The 25832-nt window shown below is 41.7% G+C and overlaps 1 protein-coding gene across 3 annotated transcripts in view; it reads right to left on the minus strand.

Annotated features, from left to right (window-relative positions):
- The window catches only part of LOC122875502, a 149054-nt gene that overhangs the window by 60917 nt on the left and 62305 nt on the right, over window positions 1–25832 (minus strand). The window lies entirely within an intron of this gene.

Raw genomic sequence — 25832 nt, forward strand, 5'->3', positions numbered from 1 at the left:
AACATACTCTGGGTTCAACGTGAAATGCATGGCAAGTTCCCTCCTGCCACCAACCAAGAGAAAAAAAATCAGAAGAAAAAGAAACAGATATGCTTGAAAGACCAAAATTAAGTGGAACTGAGAAGACATAACACACCAAAGAAATGCTCATATCAATAATCACAGATGATTGTGTGTTATATAAGCCTAACAAATCACAGTACAAACTATAAAACATAAGCCTGAAACAACTGATGTTTAATGCAGACAAAGAGCCTTTAACATATGGCAGAGATACATAGCTAATACAGACTATTTTTGAGGTTGTCCTGCTGTACTGCCTCTTTTGATGAGAAAAGCATATCTCACCAGGGTAAATACATGCAAATGTATGTATGTAGTATATAAATAAATATAAGCTTGTGGAAACATATAGGCAATTAGGCTCTACATTGGTTAATAAATTAAAAAAATTTGACATGGATGACAAATTATATGGCATCATTTGTTGTCAACACCTCAGTAAACAAACTCAATAACCAAACCAACAAATATGCACCTGTAATTCTTGTCCCTAGAAAAATATCACGCTACTGTTGCACCCTGAAAAGGGGAGATATCAATAAAGATGCTCGGACACAATACTTCCTCTATGGAGCTTCATTGAGAATGTATTATTTTTGGAAATATTAGTCAGCACGTTAACAAAACACAAACAAAACAATTTAGCAAACATATTTTCCTATTGAACTTCAATCAATGATCAGCTTCCTAATAAAATTAATCTATCACACAACCATGGTATCAGCATGGAATGAGACATAATATTGTGCTTTAAAACTATGCGAAAGTCTCAACTCTGCAATTCTGCCCATAGATCTTTATACATTTCTGCGACAATTTACAAGCTGGAGCAATGTTTTCTCTACCACTATTCTCCTGTACAGTTAGAGACAAATAAATAGCTAGAGAGAGAAATGCTTTCCTTTTTAGATCAGCGACTGGCCTGGCCTGATATTAACAGTGCCTTAATGAAATATTTCACAAAGATAATTTGTAAATGCTTAGACTAAGTATTGGGAAAACAGTGTCCCTTTGAGGTTGTCTGGGACAGTTGTCTGATAACCAACCCTACAGGATCTGACATAATTGATAGCCCGGGGCCAGTAAAAGTTTATGCAGGGCAAGTTGATTTACCAGTCACTGGTCCGTCTGGGCCGTTTGTGAAAAGACGGTCGCTCTTCTTTAAGAACGGAATGGACGTGGGATCCCAATATATTACTTATGTGTCATGTCGAAGGTAAATTAAAGTTCCAAACTACTGTAAATCTGCTCATTATTGTGTTTAGATGCAAAACGTGACTGTTATTGAAGTTGTCATCACATATAGCAGTTAGCCCTATTATGAGACACATGCTAAGGTACCTGTGACTAGGTAGCCATGTAGCCAGCTGCGTTGAGCTACGGTACTCACATTAATATAAAAATCTGAAAATAGTGACATGATCATACACTCGTCTTTTCTCCCTGTAGCCATTGTTGCTGTGTGGCACTCAGCTGTTTTTTATAATCTGCTATGAGATTTGTTTTCAGCTAGAAAACACCAACTAAAGTTAATGTTAGGTCAACACTACGGGCTAGCTAACGCTAGCTTACATCAACTTTTACTGTAGCTGATTGTCTAATGTCGAGCGCTGCAGGACAGTCATGTCTTGCACAAATCTCCCAAGTAGAGACAAAATAAGGCATGATGTTTCATAGTGGTCAGTTTTATTCAAACAATATGGACAGCAGTCTGAACAAGTGACGTGACTTCCATGTGCTGTGACTGGCATCAGATGATGGTGTTGTTATTTACTTCCTAAACACAAAGTGCCTGAAAGAGTGTGTTTGAATTATTGTTCCCATCCTTGCCAAATTTGTGGACTGCCTCACTATTCAAGATGTTGTTTGCATCAGACAAGGACAGATAACAACAACAACAACAATAATGGCATCTCTACAATGTACTGTACTCTTTGATTGGATTAAAATATTTATCTAATTTCTTTGAGTGTAAGGGAATGATTGAAATGTTCTGTTACGGTAATAGTTGCCATATTGGGTCCCCTATAATCATTAAATTATGTTATTTTCATTTTTTCACTGCCTGGCCAGAGAAAATATACAAGAGGCCAGTAAAACTCTACCAGGGGTTCCCAAACTTCTTCAGCTCGAGACCCAAAAGAGAAATTTGGTGTCTCCCAGGGACCCAAAATGTATATGGAATGTATTTATTTAATTATAAAAATACATCACAGCAATAATCAAATTTGCTGAGTGTAATGTTAAGTTTCTCACCACCTCATAATGAACTTGCACTATGAACTTGCACTGAAAAATGAGGACATAGAAGCAGTAATGCAGTACACTCACTATGTCAGCTGGAGTGGATCCAGCATCTCCTTTGTCACTATCAAAATCTGCAAGTCCCACATATACTGGTAGATGCTGTATGCGGTAGATGGAGACTGTATATGTTGGCAAGTGGGTGTTTGTGCTGTGAAATGGTGAAATGAGTACGGCTAAATTAAGGGGTGCGTGTGTAGGTGCGGTGCTGTCCCCCCACTATAGCTGCAATCCACAGACAGAAGGGAAACAACAGGGAAGTGAAGGGACAGCCAACGAGAGAGAGAGAGAGAGCTGCAAACCATAAAGAGCTGTTTCTACGCACCTCCCCCTACTGATTGAGTGATTTATTGTGAGTGATCTGATTAATAAATGTTATTAAATAATGCTTTATGTGTGATGACAGTTTTGTTTAGTTTTGTTTAGTTTTAACAGCTAGCACCTAGGAATTGTCCAATGTTCTCCAGTCGCAGAACACAGTGGATTTTTGATGCATTCAGTGACTTTTTCTCTCCCCTTGATCTGCCGGAACAGTACCCTCTCTGTGTTCTGGGCCCTGCTGATTTACAAATTAAGCACTGCATAGCATTGTTATGCATTCTATGCACTGTGACCCAATAAAAATGGGTCACAGACCCGTTGCGACTCTAAGTTTGGGAAAGACTGGTCTATACTGATGTCCTGTACTACTGTAATGATCCCTTTAGTAACCCTTTCCCACAGAAACCTGGGTACTACCACATCTGTTTTTTTAATCTGCGGGGTGAATTTAAAAGTACTTTGTGATGTTTAATGCTGGTGATCCTTGGTAGACACTACATGACACTACAAGTCCCATGCCTGTCAAAGACTTGGAGGTCAAGTCAGGTTGACTCTGTCGTGAGACCGATTTTAGAACCCAAATGCAGGACACACGGAACAGAGCGGGGTAAGGTTGAAACAGTTTTTATTATGCAGATAGTTAATGGTGTACGAAGCTGTACAGATTGCTGACAGATACAGGTTTGATGTTTGTTAAAAGAAGGCGCACGGGTGGAGTTTCTGATCAGTGGGAGAGCACTGAGAGAGGACTGCTTCGACGCCGATGTCCGAGGTGTCTACCTCAACTGTGAATTGTCGTGTGGGGTCGGGTTGGATGAGGATTGGAGCCGATGTGAAGAGGGCCTTCAGTTGGGTCCAGGCTGCGTCTGCCTCCAGGGTCCAGACAAAAGGGATCTTAGGAGAGGTGAGTTTAGTCAGAGGTGCTGCCACCCAACTATAATCCTGAATGAACCGCCAGTAGAAATTGGCAAACCCCAAGACGCACTGTAGCTGTTTTCGGGTGGTCAGTGTTGGCCAATCCGCAACCGCTTACGTCTTGGCAGGGTCGGTCCTCATCTGACCACTCTCAATGATGTACCCCAGGAAGCTCACCGAGCTGAAGTGAAACTCACATTTCTCCGCCTTGATGAATAACCGGTTCTCCAGTAGTCTTTGCAATACCTGCCAGACATGGGAGCATGGCTGGGTTGGTCTGGGGAAAAGTTAAGTATGCCATCCAGGTAAATGAAGACGAAGTGATTTAGGAAGTCACTTAGCACATCATTAACCAGAGCCTGGAAGACAGCCGGGGCGTTTGTAAGTCGGAATGGCATCACCAAATACTCGAAGTGGCCCAAGGGGGTGTTGAAAGCCGTCTTCCACTCATCCCCTTTTCTAATGCGCACCAGGTGATATGCTTTCCGGAGATCCAGCTTTGTGAAAACCTTGGCCCCCTGAAGTGGTTCGAAAGCGGAGTTGATCAGCGGCAGCGGGTATTTATTTTTGATGGTGATCTGGTTCAGGCCTCGGTAATCAATGCAGGGGTGTAGTGTCTTGTCCTTCTTCGTAACAAAGAAGAAACCCGCCCCTGCTGGTGACAAGGACAGGTTGTACAATCGGGTCGCTGGCAGTGGGGCACCAGGGAGGAGGTCAATAGCGCAGTCATACGGGCGATGCGGTGGTAGGGACAAAGCTAAGTCTTTGCTGAACACCTCGCCGAGGTCATGGTACTCTTGGGGAACTAGAGACAGGTCCGGGGGGGGGGGGGTCCAAGCTGGGCGAGGTAGTGCTGCTCTCCGGTGGTGATCGAGCGGATTGCAGGCAAGTAGCGAGGCAAAATGGGCTCCAACCCATTATTCTCCCCTTGGCCCAATCAATGTGGGGATTATGGTGATGCAGACAGGGGAAGCCCAGGACCAGTGGTGTGTTAGGGGACGAGATGAGCTGGAACTTGATTCTCTCTCTGTGGTTTCTGGAAAGCACCAGGGACACCGGAGATGTACGGTGGGTGACTCGAGCCAGAATCCTGCCATCCAGTGCCTCTGCGTTGCATGAGATATCCAGTGGTTCCGTGAGGAGACCAGCCTGTCGGGCCAACTCTGCATACAGGAAGTTCCCCTCGGCTCCGGAGTCAATTAGCGCCAGCAGGGGGTGAGACTCATTCTGGTAGTAGAGGGTGGCTGGAGTCTGTAATCTAGGCAGACCTGGGTTACGGGGGTTGTCGCGGCTCACCAGAACCCCCGTTCTGACAGGTGAGCCTAGTCTTTTGGTCTCCAGGAACATTTGGACAGGAAGTGGCCCTTGTCGCCACAGTACAGTCATTCCCCCGCAGTGAGTCGGCGGCGGCGCTCGGCTGGCGTCAAATGGGTCTGGCCTAGTTGCATTGGTTCTCCCTCTGGGTTGGTTGAGGACGACGGCGGCTCAGTAGCAGCGGGAAAGCTGGGCAATCTGTTTTTGGCCGCGTGGCGAGAAGGATGGGGGTGAGGACGGTTGGTGCGTTCCTGGTGCCGCTCGCGCATGCGATTGTCCATCCAAATACACAGTGACACTAACACGTCCAGCTCAGTGGGCTCTTCTCGGGCGGCTTGCTCATCCTTCAAGATGTCGTTTAGGCCGGCTATGAATGCGCTGATTAGCGTCTCTTCATTCCAGCCTGAGTCCGCGGCCAGGGTGTGGAACTCCACTGCGTAATCCGCCACGCTGCGGCCCACCTGTCAGATCCGCAGCAGCCGCTTACCCGTGTTCCCACCGTTGTCTGGATGGTCAAAGACTTTTCTCATCCTCTCCAGAAATTCAGCCAAAGACAACAATGAGAGGGGTTGCCGGGCATGTGTGGCTTCCGCCCAGGCTAATGCTTTGTCTCGCAGTAGTCCCACTATATAGTTCACCTTGGACTGATCAGAAGCGAAAGTGACGGGGCGCTGGCAGAAGACCAAAGAGCATTGCAGCAGGAAACCCTGACATCTCGTGATGTCACCGGAGAAAGGGACTGGATCAGAGGCGTGGGATTCCTGGAGGGGTGGTGGTGGTGGTGTCGCCGGAGGGTCCGCTGGAGTAGAAGGTGATGCTGACGGGGACGAGGCTGTCGTGGAGAGTTGGGCGGTGAGTTTGGAAACCTGCAACTGAGTAATCTGGGTGACCATGGCTTGATTGCTGTCGGCAAAATCTCGTATTAGCTGCTCATGCTGGCCCAGAAGAATCCCCTGGCTGGTTATCGCCTGATGGAGTGGGACTGCTTCCGGGTTAGCGCCTGCTGGGTCCATGGTGGCCAGATCGTTCTGTCGTGAGACAGATTTTAGAATCCAAATGCAGGACACACGGAACAGAGCGGGGTAAGGTTGGAACAGTTTTTATTGTGCAGATAGTTATTGGTGTACGAAGTATCTGGCATAGTTCGTGGCCGCCCAGAGGACTCGACCGGACTAGGTCGGAGATAAGACTGGCGGCGCTCCGGACGGAGACGAGGTGAGCTGGTTCTGGACTGGCGAGCGTAGTGGGGAGGCTGGGTCGGCCAGGCGGTGGACCCGTGAAGCCTGGCGTTTGGTTCTGGTAGGCAGCTGGCTCCGGAGGCGAGGTTGGCCGGATGGGGAGGGTGTCGTAGCAGTTGGCGTGGTACAGATGTCCAGAAGATCCAAGGGCAGACTGAGGCTGTGATCACCGACAGAGCGTGAGTCTGTGACAGAGACAAACAGAGTTACCATCAAGGTAAAAACAAACAAACACTTTTAGACTTCTCTTACGTGACATTGGGGTCGTTTTGAGGTGTGCATACACAGGCACAAAGACGATCTGGCGCCGGTAGTGTGGAAGAGCCCAGCGGTGGAGACTGATGATGATGGAAGTCAGGTGTGCCGGTGATCAGCAGCAGACAGGAGATCAGGAAGCCAGCCCAGAACACAGACACACACACACATATGCACATACAACAATGGACAGGGGACAGCCAGGAAACACAAGGAAGGGCAGATACACTGGAGTACACAAGAATCAGGGGGGCATAGTGGCTAACTATGACAGACTCCTTTTGGCACATTTGCTCACTTTGGGTTTGCAGAGGATAGCAAATGCCATCAGCTTGGATTCCTCATCTGTATGCTGTATGGTCCAAACATAATATAACAAAATATGGCTAAAAACGCTGCTTCCATTTATCACTCGTGCAGTATATGTTTGTCACTCGGGACCAACGTACACAAACCTAGTTGCGTATGACAAAAGGTAACAGCTAACAGTACTAGCAACAAATAGAAGCTGTGTGTTTAACCATATTTTGGTAAAAATGTGAGTGTTTGAAACAAAGACACAGGTGGACAGTGGGTAAGTGGATTATGCTGCTGGACTATTCAAGCCCACAGAGGATGAATGTTTGATTGTGTTTTCATGTGTTATATTCCTTTAAAAAGAAGGTATCCATTTAAAACACTGAGAAAAGATAAACACAGCCCTGTCCATGAGTATTTATTGCCAGTCAGGGCAAAAACACACTCACTAAGGTGCTCTGAGTAGCTATTAAACAAGTGTGGAGGTGACCTCTGGTTTTAAGCGGCTGTATCTCTGACAGCCAAAGCTACAAAGGCCATACTAAATGGATATCCTAAAGTTTCATTCAGGAAAATAAAAATGGAAAGTAATTCAGAGGCAAGGCTGTGCGAGAGAAAGCTGTGTTTCGATCATACACTGGGCTGCTTGAGTGCTTCCAAATTCCTGCTCTTTCTTTATGGAGGACCTGACTGGCAATTGAAAAGCAAGCCTTAGCCAAAAGAAAATTCGAAACACATTTGGGAAAAATATTTCACAGCTTTGCTGTGCATTTACGGTAGTTGGAGTGACCTATTCTGTACATGGAAATGTGGGTATGTGTGAGTAGCAATATGGATACCATATGGCTAACTTAATAAATCACCTTTCTCATTGTGTCACATTATATCTTCAACAACAACTACAACAACTATTCAGTAAATAAAAGGCTTCTACCAAAGATTCTTGTCCATTTAACAAAAAAATATAGGAGTTTGTCACTGATGCTGAATTATGTGTGTGGTAAACATGTGAACGATGTACAACCAATACGCCAATGCAGTAATGCTGTAAATATTCCAATATCTGCTATCTGCAGCACTAGGAATGCAGTATACATATGTAACAAACATGAAATGTACATGTCCTCATGTAGTTAGAATATATTGTCAGAAAGTTTTTGATATATAATGTAAAATACTACACTATATCAGTCTATTGTTCAAAATTGAGAATAATCATCGATGCCCTCAGCTCAACACAGGTAGCAGTGGCTTTTAGCAGCTGCACTCTGAAGATGGCTAGCTGTTAAATTTATTTTTCCACCGTATACACAACGCAGCAACACTATTATGAGTTAAAGGGATGAAAAAGCAGTATACATTTAAATGAAAATCTGAAAAGTCCCTTTACTCGACCCTTTAGCCTTTGAAGCGACAGGGGCTTTGTGCAGCAAAAGCCAAGGAAGGCTCAGAAGCAAGGCCTGAATCAGCTGGATTGCATCCGATCTTAAATGCAATTAATGATGCTCACAAAGGAGGATTATGCTGACAGGATTATTTTCAACAACAATGCAGCACCCGTGGCCAATTATAGGCACACACACATGCTATTCATACAAACACCAACCATCTTTAATTCAAGCACACAACAGCTTTCTAACGAACACTATCAGCACTAGCATAGTTGAGTGTCCATTGAAGTGACTAATCCATTTCTAGTGTCTCAGACTATGTCTATAACTCATCTCTCTCTAGTCTCACCTAAAAGCATTTGTTTAGTGCAGCACCAGTAACTCAATCATCTCCTGTGAACTTTACAGAAGAACGGAAATGTTTGCCTTGCCCCAACATTTGATCTCAAGCCCCTGACAAGGATCACAAACTGTCTGCAGACAAATGAGCGCTGTCTGGTATTTCTCGGGTCAATGCTAAATCAAATTAGTGAAAGCAATGTTAATTTCAAGCAGCATTTCATTAAAAAGGAAAAGATAATCAGCAACAAAGACTCCATGTCCTTCTGACTAATCTAATAATGCTTCGTTTGTTTGGTTTAATCACATTTAACGATTAAGAAGCAGAGACAGGGCTAAGTCATGTAGACAGAGGGATCTCATAATCTGCCTGTCATGGCCACCATCTGATTTCCTGCCATTCGTCACAGTATGGATGGAGGGACGGCGGGTGGTGTGTAAACCCTCAGCTGACGTCTTGAGAGGTGCATTGGCCCCAGGACGGGACTGCTCATCTTCAGAAGAGAGGAGGAGAGGGGGATCAGGTATCACCTTACCTTAAAAAGTTGCAGTACTGAACCCAGGCTACTGGCAGACATGGCTATTAGCTCTCAATTCTGGTGCCTGGATGCTAAAAGAATAATCTCCTCAGAGTTTCGGGAAAAGCCAGAGATCAGGGAGCATCTGTATAATGTTAAGTTCTGTTATGTCAGTTTCCCATCTTCCGTTGACAGGGAAATTCTACACCGATTGACGAAAAAAAATGGAAACAACCTTCACAACATACAGTAATGCTATGCAGTAGAACAAGCCAGCAATAAACATCATCTTTGTGAGACTTATATTTATTTGTTGCTAGTGCTGTATCAGAGAGGTGAATCAAGGGCAGTGTATTGGAAAACATTATATTTAGAGGTATTTCTAATATTTTGTTCCTCCATGTATTTAAAGGGCAGAGTTGAGTCAGCACCTCTATGACGCAGTCTCAAGAAATTCATAATTACAAATTACAAATGACATAAATTTCAGTGCATTTTGAGGATTAATGCATAACAGCTGAAAAATATTGCTTGTTGATTTAGTATGTACTACCAAAAGCACTGCATATTAGACTGAGTAGTTTCTTGGAAATTATTAAAGAGGAATTGACATTGCAAATTTAATTATTTCGGGTGTTGCTGATACTATTTAATTATGTGTTAACCTAAAGTTCTGTGGTTTTATATATTTCACTGTGGTGAGTTTGCGGTTTGAAGAGCATTTTGTTGCATTACAGGAATTTGTGGTGACTATTTCTGCAACTGGGACTGTAAAAGGGAGAGATTTCTGAATAAGGAATATACTTATGTTGAATTTTAAAAAATCTCATCAGATCCTCCTCCCTCAGAAAATATTAAAATAACTCATTCCTCATCAGTGGCTACGATCACTTGAATGGAATCAATCAATTGTGTTCCGCTTGGCTTTGCTCTTCTTTGCTTTTCGTTTCCAAATCCAATCTCTTCCATGTCATCTTGGAGCACATTTATAAGGGCCCAGCCTCTTGATTATCTCCCTCCCTCGCCTCAACTCCCCCGCTGCTGCATGCTCCAATGTATTAAATTAAATGAGGTGTCTGTCCAGGTCACCCTCGCCCCAGCCTCCCACACCCCCCGCTCTCACTGCTGGTAATCAAGAGAGAGGACCCCTCCCTGCTGGTATTGTGCCAGCCAGGCTGCATAAATTAGCATTAATGAGGGCTGGAAAGACCTGCAGTAAAGGAGGGAGGGAAGGACTGAAAGGAGCAGAAACAGGGAATGGGGAGAGAGAACTGCAGTTACAGCTTCAAACTGAACACCCACAAAAGGTCACATTTCTTCATCTTACTGTCTTCCTTTTTATAACTATATTTCCATTCCGTAGCCTAGCCTCAGTCTTTCCACTGGCTATCTCCCACAGACAAGATTGACAAAGCTCTGAGGAGTAAAACAGTGGTGGCTTCGGTTCTGGCAATAAATGAATCATAGATGAGGTTGTGTGAACACTGTTAACATAATCCCATGGCTCAAGCTCAAAAATACTGCAGGGCGCTAACGTCTTTGTTGTTCATCAAATATTGATGCATACATAATTATTTAAGCATAAGTGCGCAGATGGTGAGAATATGTAAATACATTTCAGTGGCAGAGGCATTTTTAGTAGTGGCTTTATGAAAGCAAATTTGATTCTGGTGGATCTTATTACACTTAATTACCTAGGGGATACATACAATTATCTTGTCATAATACAGCGTCAAACATGTGACGTGTGTTATATCGACAGTATTTGTGTGTATTCAGATTATGTATGAAAAACTGTCAAAGCAGCATGCTGATGTACAGCATACTGTTGCTGTTTGCTCCTCTCTCCTTTGTTCCCTTGAAATCATCTGTGATAGCTATGACAATTACAGGAAAAATCATCGCATCACTTCATTCTGCTGCTCTCCAACTTTAATTGCTTAATGCATCCTTTACTGCTGCACCGCTCCACTCCTCTCTGTTTCCCCCTCTCCATCTCATCATTCCTGCCTACCCCTCCTCTCTTTCTCATCTCCTCCACTGCCACCTCATTTACTACTAAGTTCTTCCTGGTAATTAAAGTTGAACTACATGTAGGCCTCCAGTCTGAGGGCAGCAAATTGACACAATCAGCCAATAACTACCCAGCGTAGTGTTTTCCTTAAGTTTCACACAGGAGCTAACTGTAACGAGATATCCCGTTAGTGCACGTGTGAGACTGGAGTCCCAAACACTATACCATTACCATGGGTGAGGCGTACCTGATGTGGGTGTGTTGTGGCTATTCTGCTAACCGTGTTAAAATTTGTCCCTGGATTCCTGTGATTGCTTCACAATAAAAGCTACTCTGTGTTTCACCAACTGAATGCTTTTAATGTGAACTAGCCGCAGTGGAAATGTTGGGTTTGCATTAGCAATAACTTATTACAGCTCTTATACAGATGTAGAAAATTGAAAGTAAACAGGCTGATATCCATGAGATAAAATTACAAACGGTAATGCTGGATTACATGCATGCAATGTTTTCTGTGAATCCGTCGTGCATAGGCAATTTTAATCCCGCGCAGGAACGGCAGACCGCTAACAATGAAAACTAGAGAGGTTATTATAGAATGCAAATACATTGACTAGCTACTGATGAAAAAAATACTAACCAAAAATTGTTACCAAAACAATTTCATGAAAATCTTAAAAATTAACAGTTTATGGTTGTTAGGTCTGTTTACTTGTTGACCAATGACAGAAAACCATGTAAATTTTATATATACTGTAGATACTCTGCAAACAGTTAATTTACTGATCATCAAACTAAGCGCTGACAAGCCACTGCTACAGCAGATCTGCAGTGGAAGTCAGTTTGACCCAACTTTCCACAAACCTTGATGAATTGATGAAACATGATGGCTAGTCCTGTTAACTTATTGACCATTTAAAGTAAAACATGTTTTAAAATGGTAAGTTCACCTCCAGACACGTTATAAAGTATGTAAAAAATACTCTGCTATGATTAATATTTTGCTTAACATGGTAATGCCACATAAAAAGTAAAAAAAAATAAAAATAAAATAAAACTCTGAAAAGGGGCTGAAAGCACATCTCCTCTTTCTCCCTCATTGAAAAATTCTGGATCTATGAAGGCCCGACCACCACTGCTGCATGTTAGGTTGACCGGTGCTGGTGAGAGCATGAATGTGGAAGAGAGACATGTTCTTATTATACATCTATAGTGAAAGAGGAAACATCAGAGAGATTCAGCCATACATGTCTTAGCCTCAGTCAGACTCAGATGAGTAGTCTGTTGTGCCCCAAAATCAGCGACTAGCAGAAGTATCAGAATGTTAAGTGTAGTTAGAATCTTTTATTTGTTTATGTGGTTTGTTAGCTTGTAACTGGCAGTGGCTGACACAGCGTTAGTGGTCGTGAAACATACAATAATTTCTGCTACAATGTTCCAGTGTGTTCACATTGTTATTAAGTAATGTTAGTAGATAGTTGAAGGAAGCTCCAGGGTCAGTTTACATCCAGAAACTGCACACTTTCGCTAACTTAGTGCAAAATTTCGCTCTCTGTACTGACAAGACCGCTCTGTGCTGGAGGTTTTGGTTTTGGTTGCCAGTGGCATTGCGGTAGGCTTTTGAATTTGTGATGTACCAAATCCAGCTTGCCCGGAGTACGTTTGAATCTCAGATTTTAGGAAAGTTACAGACATCTCCCCCTTCAGTAGAGGAATGTGAAAACACCTCTCTAGTGACAAATTTTGCACAGATACAAGTCAGTAAAGTCAAGGTCTGACATTTTAGGGGACATAAACATAAGAAAAACACATTTTTGAGTAGAGGGGTACTTTAAGAATTTTAGCAACTTTGCAGACACCACACAAGCAGTACTGAAGCAAAGTAATGTGACTATTACTATTGACATATTTAACAAGCCAATTCATCAAGGTTCTAAGAAATTTGGCGATTCGTTTTTCATCTTAAATTCATATACATAGGTATTTTTCTCATTTGTTTTTGTCTTGTTTTAATACTGTATATGGTCATGTAAGGGTACATAGATTATTCATGCATTATTACTTTCATTGTGGGGTTTTTTATTTTCAGATGTTTGTCCATATTTACTTTATTATTATTATTAAGTATTTATATCACAGACCGTGCACAACATACATTAATCTCAAAAAAGAGAAAAGATGCTTTGTACCAGATTTATCTACTAGCTAATTTCCATCTGCAGTCCTTGCAAATCCATATTGGTAGCCATATTGCATAGCAGCATCCTTGATTTAGTGCAAAAGTTTTGCCTGTTAAAGTTTAATCTGTATATGAGCAAATTATTATGTAGGTTTATGTTCTTACAGTATGTGCCAAAAATGAGCACTGCTATTTGTAAAAGAACAAACTTGCCCATACTGATGAATTGTGAAAAACATGCTAACAATTATCAGATCCAGGTACTATACACATGTACATTCTGTACACACATCTGCAGTCAGTCATTATTCAGCTGTACACCTCTCTTGACAGTAGCTTCAGGAGAGGCTGTTATTAAGCAGTGCCTGTGCTTGAGCAACCGAGCACAATAAAAATTCCTTTTCTTTAATTAACTTTTATGGCCGGCGAAGAGACACCTGTCTTGTGCAATACCACCGATTACTTCATGCCTTCCACATCTGTGCATGTAGTATGGTGTATGTGTGGTTGTTTGCCTGCACTGAGACAGCACTGCAGCAAACATCACAAAACATGGCCTTTGCCCTTAAATGCCCCTGAGGTAAAAAATAAAACAACAGCCACAGTCACAAATATCATAATATACCACAATAATCTATATAATTATAAGCAATACAAACACATGTGTACTATCACTGTTCCCCCAGAAGTGAGCAAGTAATTACATAATAAATGTTGTCAAACTAATCACATTTTTCTTTCCAACTGCTTTACCACACTTTGCAGCAAACAGTTCTAAAAATCTACTGCACAACCATTGCACATTTGTGTATAGACATGGTCACATACACGGTTTGCCAGGGATGACACAAATTGGATCATCTAAAAATAGAAATGTATTTCAAAAGCACAGCAAAGTTTAGCAGCAGCTAGAAAAGTCCTAGCTCTACAGGGATTTTAATTAGTGTTGCTCAGTCAACAGCATAGCAACCTACTTCTTTCTTACTAATAAACAAAGCCAGACTTCTTTTCATCATGAACTAAAACACATAGCTGGTGCTGATAGGAACAACTACTCTTTCTCTGCTTAGTTTCATCTCCTGCATCTTGTCTTGCGTGGCATGATAAAAGAAATGTTGTAGAGAAGCGGAAATTAAATCTGTGACAGATTTCAAGACTGGGCCTGAAAGGAAAAAAAACCCCAACCTCTTCTGCCCACTATTTGAAGAAGGGTTTACACCAACATGTGGCATAGTGGTTCTCTATCCAGTTAGTGAATTTAAAAGGATGTCCCTGTTGCGAGATTACGTAGGTAAGAGTCACTTCACAATTTTAATATTCTGACTATTACACAGACTGTATCAATATTGTTCTTCCTAATGACAAAAAAATATTATTTAATATACCTTGTGTTTCATGTTTTACACCCTTTGATATACAGCACTTCATACAATGGGAAGTGAGGTGAAGCTACAATATATAGTAATGTGTTAGTCAAATGTTTTGATAAAATGCATTCATTGGAGTGAGGTTTGTATGTTGAGATGTGTGACTAGAGCATACCAGCAGTGTTGGGCAAGTTCACACTTCACCAGACCTAACTCAAAGTTCAGTTCACACAGATTAAAATGAACTAGTTCATGTTCCTAGCTCACAATTTTGAATTTTGAACCACTAATTTTGACTCGTGGTCTTACCTTTAATGATTTCTTGTGATCATCATTCACTCGCAGATTTTTCCCAAGACAGATGCTTCATCTCGATGTGTCGTTTCAAAAATCTGTGATCCATCAGATTCCGTGACCCAAAATGTTGCCACATGCTGGGTGCCGTAAAACACAGTGCATCGTTCACTCCCGCGAGAGTGAACGGCGCTCACATTCATGTTAATGAGTTGCAAACGGATACGTTCAGTTCACCTTTCACGAAAAACTTGAGCATGTTCAATGAACGGCAGTCTTTGAGCGCATTCATGCACAACACTGCATACCAGATACTATTAAAGGTGGGGTATGCAATTCTAATCCAATCTTGTCCTCTCTGGCTGTTGGCTTTGCAGCAGCAACTGTAGCAACAGTTTGCTAACCCACAACCTAGCTAAGCTAACCCACAACCTAGCTAATGTTAGTTACATTACTTGCTGTGTTGTTGTTTGCTCTATATCATGGTATTTGTCATGGTATGGGATTTCTCCAGAATATACATACCCCACCTTTAAGATCACCACAGCAGAAAAGTGAAGCATTGGTAGCAAGTAGAGATGTCCCGAGCCGATCCTAAGGATCTGTATCGGGCCTATAGTGTTGCAGCGCTGCTCTCCTTTATGTCAGCCTACAGTGCAAGCATTTCGCTGCATATGCGAGTGAAAATTAGAGTGTGAGAATGGGAAAAATTATTTGGGTGCACTGGTGAGTGACTCGAGTTCAGACACTGAGTTCGGATAAATACACAGATTTGCTAAATTCTGATGCTAACAAATCTGTTATTTCTCCTCTCTCTTTCTTATTAGCAAATAGTAGGGCCCAAAACATTCAGGTTTCTCATTTGTAGCCGGCAATGACACTGTCACTTTCACAGGTTAAAATGACGTTGCAGGTCATATCAACTGCTCCTAATTAATGTTGATTCTGTGAGTAACTTGACATGACATGACAGGCCAAAGTTAAACTTACCTGTTGTTGGGTTTGTGTGCTCTCTACAGCCGGTGTCTGTAGTTGGCCAAAAATAATTTGTGAGCCACCACTCTGTAACACTACTGTACAATCGAGAGTGTTCCCACAACTCCAACAGAGTGGTACGTCTTCTCTCCAGCAGATCATGTCATGTCAGTTTACGGAGTGTCATTTCTCCCTGTTTAACTTTCATTCATATCAATAATGTAAGCATATAAATGTAATATTTTTGAATCAGAACCTCTAGTATTTGGATCAAGAAGGGCCTGAAAAATAAGATATGTCAGATTAAGTAGGCTACAGCTATTATTTCAATGTGTCCGATATATAGTAAATCAACATTTAGGTAAATGTAAGTATCAGATCAGACTCTGTATCGGCAGCTATCCAATATTCAAGGACTTAGGGCCCAAAAAACTTGACAGTGGCATCCACAGTAGCAAGTATGCTGTAACTCCAAATTATATCCAATGAACTGCAGTAGCTGCCATCCACACATCCTCAGTGTAGATAATAGGGCTGTCACTTCTTATTTGAAATTTGAACATTCATTCGTAAGTTAATATTCAAACTGTAATGACTTGTTTTAATTCAAAAAGTGCAACAGACTGTTTGAAGTAGTGGTCTTGTGATCCAGCAGAGGGCGCTCTAAAAATTCCCTATCAGCTTGACCTATTGCATGCCCTATAGACCTAGTAAACTAAGCTAATAATGTTATGTTGTTTGCTACGAAAATGGAGGACACTAGCGAGCAAAGCCGTCCTGAGCAGACAATCAGGACACCAAGGCATCTGAGAAGCAGTGTGTGGAAGTATTTTGGGTTCTACACTGTAGATGGAAAAGTAATTAACAAAGATGAGGCTGTTAATCGAGTTTGTACAAAGCAACTGTCTTACTCTATGACACCTGCTAGCTTGCCACCCAAGTGAGGCAGCGGAGACACCATACACGAGTGGAGCAATGTCAAGTGTATCACCTGTGCTACTATTCGGCATACTCAGCTTCAGCAGGCACCTTGCCAGAAGCTCAGAAAAATGTCATCACTGATAAAATAGCAAGATTTATTTGCAAGGATATGCAGCCCATTTGGCAGATAGCCGATACCGATAATTAAATCTCTGTAAACCTGTTGTGAGGACATCAAAGCAGTGGACCAGTGAAGCTATGGAGGACCTTCAGGCGTACTTGGACTGTACTGACTAGGATGTTTTCAGGACTGCTATCAACAGTCTGGATGAGTTCACAGAGGCTGTGACGTCATACATCAGCTTCTGTGAGGACTGCTGTATACCACCACAGGGTGGGTTATGACAACGACTACCCCTGGTTCACAGCTAAACTCAGACAGCTAAGGTTGGAAAAGGAAGAGGCATTCCCAAACTGCCAGTCATTTTTAACTCTTCAATTTAACTCTTTAAACTTTTATAAGAACTCTTTTTTATTTTGTTTTTTTTTTTAAAGAAAAAAGAAGAGGCATTCAGGAGTGGAGACAGGGACACCAACTACAAACCTAAGCCCCCCACTCTATTAACGACTTATGCCTGTCCAACCAACTGAATGAGTTCTACTGTCGATTTGAAACACAATGGGACAGTCCTGACACCATCCTCCGTGACCCCATCCACCAGCCTCAGCCCACCACCTCACACCCACAAAGGGTCTGGGCCTCTCCACAACTGCCCACCCCTGACACACCCCCCTCCCATACTGCAACAGCAACTCTCTCCATCCTGGAGAGGGACGTTAACAGACTGTTTAGAAGGCAGAACCCCCGCAAAGCAGCTAGACCAGACTCTGTCTCTCCATCCACCCTGAAGCACTGCTCTGATCTGGTGTCTCCAGTGTTCACGGACATCTTCAACACCTCACTGGAGACATGCCATGTGCTAGCCTGCTTCAAATCCTCCACAATCATCCCTGTCCCCAAACCAAGGACCACAGGACTTAATGACTACAGACCCGTCGCACTGACCTCTGTGGTAATGAAGTCTTTTGAGCGCCTTGTGTTGTCCCACCTCAAGGCCATCACAGACCCACTCCTGGCCCCCCTGCAGTTCACCTACAGAGCAAACAGGTCTGTAGACGATGCAGTAAACATGGCCCTCCACCTCATCCTACAGCACCTGGACTCCACAGGAACCTACGCCAGGATCCTGTTTGTGGATTTCCGCAATGCCTTTGAGACCATCATCCCAGCTTTGCTACAGGACAAGCTCTCCCAGCTGTGTGCCTGATTCCACAGACTTCCTGTCCAACAGGAGGCAGAACGTAAGGCTGGCGAAACATGTCTCTGATGCCCGGACCATTAGCACCGGTTCCCCCCAAGGCTGTGCTCTTTCCCCTCTGCTCTTCTTCCTGTACACCAACAGCTGCACCTCCAGTCATCAGTCCATCAAGCTCCTGAAGTTTGCAGATGACACCACCCTCATTGGGCTCATCTCTGGTGGGGATGAGTCTGCCTACAAGAGGGAGATTGATCACCTGGTGCTGCTTTAAAGACAGTGGAAATGGTTGTGGATTTCAGAAAGAGCCCATATTGTACATTTTCTTTATTATTTTCTTCTAATATTTTTATTTTAATATTCTTTAATATCTTATCGATAACTTTATAGTTACGATTCTTGACCTGCAGTACTTGCTTTATGTTTCTTTATACTTCTTTATATTTCTACTATGTTTATTGTCAGGTACCAAAATACCAAAGCAAATTCCTTGTATGTGTAAACCTACTGGGCAATAAAGCTGATTCTGATTGTTGGCTGTTAAACTTGCCTTGGAAGAATGGAGGCACTAGCTGGAGGGAGTTGAACAGCCATTCATCATTTGGACTGATCACAAGAACTTGGCTTACATCCAGACAGCCAAACGGCTCAACTCTCAACAAGCTCGCTGGGCCCTGTTCTTTGGTTGCTTTTCCTTTACCCTCACCTACCGTCCAGGCTCTCGTAACCAGAAGCCAGATGCTCTCTCTTAGCAAGTCACCACCGAACCATCCACTTCCAACCCAGAGACTATCCTACCTGCGTAGTCAGAGCTGTCACTTGGGAAGTGGAGTCCCTGGTCAGGGACGCCCAGCAGAACTAGCCCAGGCCTGTTTGTCCCTGACTCTGTTCCCTCCCAGGCGCCAGGGAAACAAAGAAATCTCATTATAAAAAAATTACTGAACTGTTTTTAAGTCATTCAGCCCTTAATTACGCTATTTTTGAATGAGCATAAATTCAATCATACAAATTTATGAAAAAACCTTTAATATAATGTTCTTTCACGTGAAAAAGATTGCTTCAAAAACCTTTTTAGCCTGCAAATACAAATAACCAACACAAAATTTAGCCAGCGCAAAATTGATAGATTTACAACAGATAAACATCGGCCACTGCCATCGGTGAATGGCTGATACCAATGTATCAGTGCATCCCTAATTATATTTATTTTGCTCCATTCAAAACAATAGGTTTAAAACAAAACCTACTGCTGGCTGACAGATTACACTCCACTGAGCCCTGTTCGAACGAGTTGCGTGTCATTTCAAATTTGTTCGAACTTGATTTTTGGAAAAAGTGACAGCCCTAATGGACAATCACTAAACACTAAACATACTGTAAGTCAAAGTACATGGGGGCATCCTGGTGGCTGAGTTGGTTCGGGACTATGCTTTGAGATTGTGATGTCCTAGAATTAGCAAAACGACCCTTGTTGCATGTCCTCCCTTATTTTTTCTCCCGTCACTCTACACTGTCAACTGTCTAATAATTAAATATTTTAAAATCAAATCAATATTAAATATACTTAAATATACATAAAGCTGGAGTTAAATATTAAATATACTTAAATAAATATAAAGCCTGAATTACAAGCAGAAGAAATCACTCACTAAATGATCAACCTTTAGTAGTGTAAAAAAAATAAAATAAACACTGTTATCCCCCATCTTTCTTTGAGCTCATCTATATTGCTGTTCTTCCATACCAAGAGCTTGACTCTTAAAAGCTGGCAGTAAAATCTCTCACCTTACACACTTCTCAGCAACCTTGAGGTTACAGACAGCAGCAAAACACCAGAACCAACATGTTTATAGAATTCCACCTAACGTACAACAAGAATAATGAGAAAACTATTCAGCTGGGGTTGATGATTATAAGAATTCTGGGAGGCCATTAAAAGTGTCCTTGTAATTCGGACTTCAGAAGTTCTGTGGGGGAGGAAGACAGGGGGCAAGGCCTTGATTGATGGCCAAGGATGAGTGATTAGAGCTGTGAGCTGCAATAATATACCCCACAGCTGGGCATGCTGCAGGAGCCAACCACAGTACTGTAAACATTTCACTACAGCCCAACATGCTTTACTGCCTTTAAAAGGGAGGGAGATGCGCATTTAACAGTAAAACACTTTTTTTTGGATTGATTAATAACATAGCACCAGTATTTTGTTAGGTAAAGCAGGTTATTCAAACACAAAGACAGATCCCTACATGCACCAGCAGATACTGTACAGTGCTGGTGCACCTATACACAAACAAACAAAAAAAAAAAACAACCCTGTAAATTCGCAAATAGTTTCCAGGACATGGATTTGGATTTGAGATGACACAATGACTATGAGGTTAAAGAGCTGAATCAGCTTTAACTTGAGGGCGTTTGAGGGTTTGTGGTAAGTGTAACTTTTATACAGACGTTCCCCAGTTTTCAGGGAAAGTAAGCAATTGGACATCTTAACATAAACTTAAAAAATAAAGTCATAATATTTAATATTCAGATATTTGGTATTTCCCTTGATGTTCTACGAAGCCTGTAGTACAGCTATAAACTACTTAACTACAAGACCAGGGTCAAAACTACAATTCTATAATAATATTTATTATTTTTTATTGTTTGTTTATTTTTTAATTGATATTATATGTGGACCCCAGAATTATGTTTTTAGCATAAACAATGGAGTTCTTATCCTGGGAAACATGTCAAGTTTAAAAACAAGAGGCCCAAGAATAGAACCCTGAGGAACACACTTGAGGAAAGTGACAACTATTTTGGGGGGCAATATTCTGAGTTATATTAACACTGATATCATGTTATGGAATACTGTATGTTATAAAAAAGAAGCACATTCCTCATACCGGTCTGCAGAAAACCAAAAAAACTTACAGAGTAAGGGGAAATTACCTGCTATTCACATAAATGGAGCTGCAGGGTCTCACATATAATTACATACATTAAGTACAGGTATGTAGGCATGCAGACATGCATTGAAATAACAATATGCCCTCAAGATGCATTCACTTTCCTCATGATGTTAATAGTAGGTATAATGCAGATTTTCCAATTTAAGGAGTACCATGTACAATGTACTGTACATTTAATTTAAATCATTACTGATGCATAGTTGAATATTTAATGTAGAAGGAAGAAGAAAACCCTGTTATGTTGCATACAAAATAAACATTTTCAGATTCACCGTTTCAGATGTTCAAAGAATGACGAGCAAACCCAATGAGGACGTACGGCTAAACAGTCATAAATAGACAAGACCATCAAGTGGGCAGCATGATACACATAGCATGTAATATACATGTGTAGTGAGAACAGGGGGGCGAATGTCTCCCCATATTCACTAACACACAGCAACATCATTTACGACTCAGTGGAATTGCATGAGGGGGAAGGTTTGAATAAACTTGATCTGCAGACTGTATTCTTCCCCTCTCAAACAGTAAAAGTGTGACAATTTGGATACTTGCCAGACAAGACCAGAACTTTTCGCCCCGGAGGAAAAACATGTCTTGTCATGCTAATGGAGCAACACAAAATTTAAAGACAATAAATTGACTCTCTGGATTAGTTTAACTAAAGAAGGACAGACCAACAACATCTTCTCCATTATCTGTTTCACATACACACCCACGTCATACACACGTGCAAACAAACACTCTTTCTTCTTTCACCCCCTGATGTGGTCTGAGATAAGATTTGCCAGACACTTATCATAAAAGTACTTTCTACATGAAAGAATTGTGATATTCCTGTTTTGTAACCCAAGTCTGAATTTATCTGAATTAGCTATATAAACAATCAGTAATCCAGTTAACATTAATCAGCACATGTTTCCTTGATGTGTAACCCAACTTTTTGTAGGACATGAAATGAGCAAGTTATTAATTCAGGGAGTTAACCTCTTGTTTACCAGGTAACAGCATTGCTACTGACTTGCCATTATGAATCTGTATAATATTGTAGCTATTATACTGTATTAAGCAGACTGTATTGTTTAACCTTATGCCACTTATTAGTAGTGTTAAAAATGTCTGTTAAAGTTAATGAAAAGTCTCAGATAATTGGCTGAATGATCTGCTGAAATAGTTGCTGGTTGAATAATTTCTCTCTGAATGTTTTATAACCGCTATGCTACTGTTATGTCTCAAATCATGAATGTATGGCCATAGTGATGTATGTGATATTTTGCACCTAAAACTTCATTTAAATTCACTAGTCAAAACATGAAGAGCCTTGCTAAAAAAAGCCTTCCTCCACACCCGAAATTCCTTCTCCTTTGGCAAACGGATAAAACCACTGTCACCGACATAGCAGCTCCAGGCAGGCCCTCACTCCTGAGCTCAACAGTTGTTTTATTTAACCTTAGTTTTTTGATACATATTTCTTTAAGTTTTCTCTTCCTTGCCTAAAGTCCGTTCGCAATTTAACCTTTTTTCAAGCAAGTTTTTAATGTCTCAGTATTAAACTGAAGAGTTGTTCCTTTTGAATTTTATATTTTTGTAACTTTGACACTAAGCCTCGTGATTTTTGCAATGTTATTTTTTTTTCTTTTTAAGTCACTCAAGCCTAGCTGAAGAAGTTAGTGTAGCAAGAGATATTTTATTCGACAAGCCACAAGATCACAGACTCTACAGAAGCCGTCCCGAGCTGCTCGAAGCCAGCCAACTTTCAAAGCAAAGCCCTTCTGAAAGAAGCCTGGACAACGGATTGTGTTCTAACACAATGAGGGTTAGAGCTGAAGAAACTTCGAATCCTGCATCCTGCGGAGTCACCTGTAAGCGGCCTGCAGGACTCTTAAATCACAGAGTCTGAGCCACAGACATACATGCCCGCAAATTCCTCTGCACAGCGGATTCAACCCTACACACCACGTCAGAAAGCTGGGGGAAACATCTTTGACAGCGCTTCAAAACAGTAGGCTAAACCACGGTTTTGCTGTGATAGAGTTGATGTCGAATAAAATATATTAATCCCTATTTATAGAAGTTAATTGCCCTAGCGTTACGTTAGCATCTTGCTGTCGTTTTTATAATCAAATCACATACCTCACCATTGCCAATAAGATCAGGTTTATTTCAAGCTGTTGTGTTTGTTATTTTCCTTATCACATACCTTATTAATCCTTCATTTATTCAGTTATTAGGCATTTAGCTATAAATAAATGTCCTCATTTAATCACAAAGAAGTTGTCTGTGTGATTTCTTTGAAGCAGGAGACAAGGTCAATCTTTCGAAAAGAATTCAATCCGTCTTGGAGACGGATCAATTAAGATCAAGTTTTGTCGGTCTTGTTTCCCGATTTACATGGCGGGGCAGTTGGCGTAACGCACATTCAGCACTATTGGCTACTGTAAAGGCCAATCAATATCTATAAGCTATAAGTCCTTCCCTAGCTGCCTGGACTTCAAGTAAAAAAAATATCAAAAGATCTTCAATTTCTATTCTTTCACAAAATATGTAAATTCAAGCACTTGCAATGACCCATGTCTATTTATGTCTATTTTCAAAAACTTTCAAAGGCCTTGATTTTTTTTCCCTCACATTCACAAACTTCCAAGGATTTTAAGTACCCGTGGGAACCCTGAATATAAATCATAACAGTTCATAACACTTCTAGAAAGTTATATTATCACAAAATCCCCCTTCACACAAGCTGTGAACACTTACATCCATCAATTTAGAGTCTTAACTTCAGCTGAAGTGCATATTTTTGGATTGTCTGCAGAAACTGAAACCAGAGCAATCAGAAGAGGTCAGTGCTAGCCTCTGAGCCACTGCTTTGCCCGCTACATGTCATATTAAATTCACATCAACAATAAGTAAGTACCATTAACATGCCTCTTAAATAAGTGTTTGTTATTTCAAGATTTTTAGAACCTATTATTGAGTCTAGCCACAAATGTTTGTAAATCATGATTACGTAGATTTCAATAGTCTTTAAAACAGCAATGCTTTTTGCACAGTAGTAATTTTAGCCTGTAATAAGGTTCATAGCAAAATTCCCAGACAGTAGGTATGCACAATCAAGTATACATAACGCGATCAGTTCTGTGTTGGAGTTAACCACTGGACACAGTTGCCATTTACAGCAATAAGTAACTGTGTAATGAACAAATGTTGTGCTATTGGCATTACTCACTGGCTAACCTACTATCCCTGAATTACTTTGGATCAAGGGACTCGTGGCACAGAGAGAACATGGAACCATTAGGATGAAAAACTATAGCCCAAAAAGCAGTGGTTGGCACTGCTCTTGAACCCTGTGATATAGAGAGACAGAAAGAAAGAAAAGAGACAGAGCAATGACTGCAGAAAAATAGAGGAGGTAGAGGAGTGGAATGAAAGCGAGAGGGAGGAAAAAGGGGTGAGGCATGGAGAAGAGAAATTAGGTTGTTATGTACATTGCTGGCAATTCAAACACGCACATTCCATCTGAGATCCCATCAGCTGTCAAATTGGGAAAGCGATGGGGATGTGAGAGCGGCAAGAATCTCAACAAGGCCTGAACTTGGCGCACCACTGAGACCTAATCAAAACACAATCACGTTCACTGCCAGAACAGACGCACACAGGCCTGCACCCATACACTCATTCTCTCCACTCACATTCACTCCCAAGCAAACTCCTAGTCACTCCCTCTCTTTTTCACACAAACACTGTTAAACAAATGTACACATAATCATGCACACACTCACAGAAAAACATTAACTTGCAGTCACACATGGGCAAACACATTCTGTCCCATGCAATCACACTTTGGCCTATTTCAAACTATCCACTGCTCCAAGGCGGCAAGATGATGTATAAAACTGCCCAGTTAAATACAAGCTCTTATCTCTCGCTATGACCCGTGACTTGAGTTTATCTCCATTATGCAGTGATTCATTTCAAAAGCTTCACCCCCGTTGAAGGTTATTGGTATGGAAGACACAGACAGGAACTATGGTTGCATTTAGGGTTCATCCCTCTATAACTGAGTTTAGCCTTCCTCCCTAATGCTCCGGCCCCCTGGACAGTCTATCTGCAGCCCTAGTCGAGTCCACTCACTCAGGTGTGTCGGCATCACAGCTGACCAGCTCCCAGGTCAGCATTCTCACTGTTAATCCACACAGATAGGCCAAATGCTGACTACTAGCAAATAATTGCTTGCAGTTGGCTCCGCCAAAGCCACTCTAATGTGGGAACAGGTGTCTGAATGTAAAGAGCATTTTTTCCCTTGTGATTTGTTCAGTTCTGCTAAACTAAGAGATTCTCCTGGGTAGATGTCACTGATAAGATTAGGTCTGTTATGGTTGGTGCAGTATTTGTGATAATGCTCCAGCTTTAACACGAATATTGAATGTTTATTTTTCTATCCTATCCAGGAGCCAAAGAATCTTACTGTGTGCCAAGCGCACAAATATGTCGGCATCATCAGGTAAGTACTGACTTTGAAGCATTTTCCTATTTACTACCTTCCATTGAATTTGGCACCCTTTCCTGAGAGAACAAAGGAGGTGAGTTGCCGAAGCTCAGCTGTGTCAAGAGCCCTATCAAATACTCTTGACTTCAGCAGCAGGAGAGCAGACAATGGAGAAGCACGCAAAAGATAAACCGATGACATGATAGTGATGCACAACAAACTTGACTTTATAACAGAAACATCATAAATAAAACAGAATCCAGTATGCACTTACAAAAGAAAGCAAACAAATGCACCCTCTGCCTCTCGACATGATTTACATTGCTGTAGTTAAACTGATAAGTGGATCTGTCAGATAATGAAGAAAA

Source organism: Siniperca chuatsi, linkage group LG1 (assembly GCF_020085105.1).
Source record: "Siniperca chuatsi isolate FFG_IHB_CAS linkage group LG1, ASM2008510v1, whole genome shotgun sequence".
NCBI lineage: Eukaryota > Metazoa > Chordata > Actinopteri > Centrarchiformes > Sinipercidae > Siniperca > Siniperca chuatsi.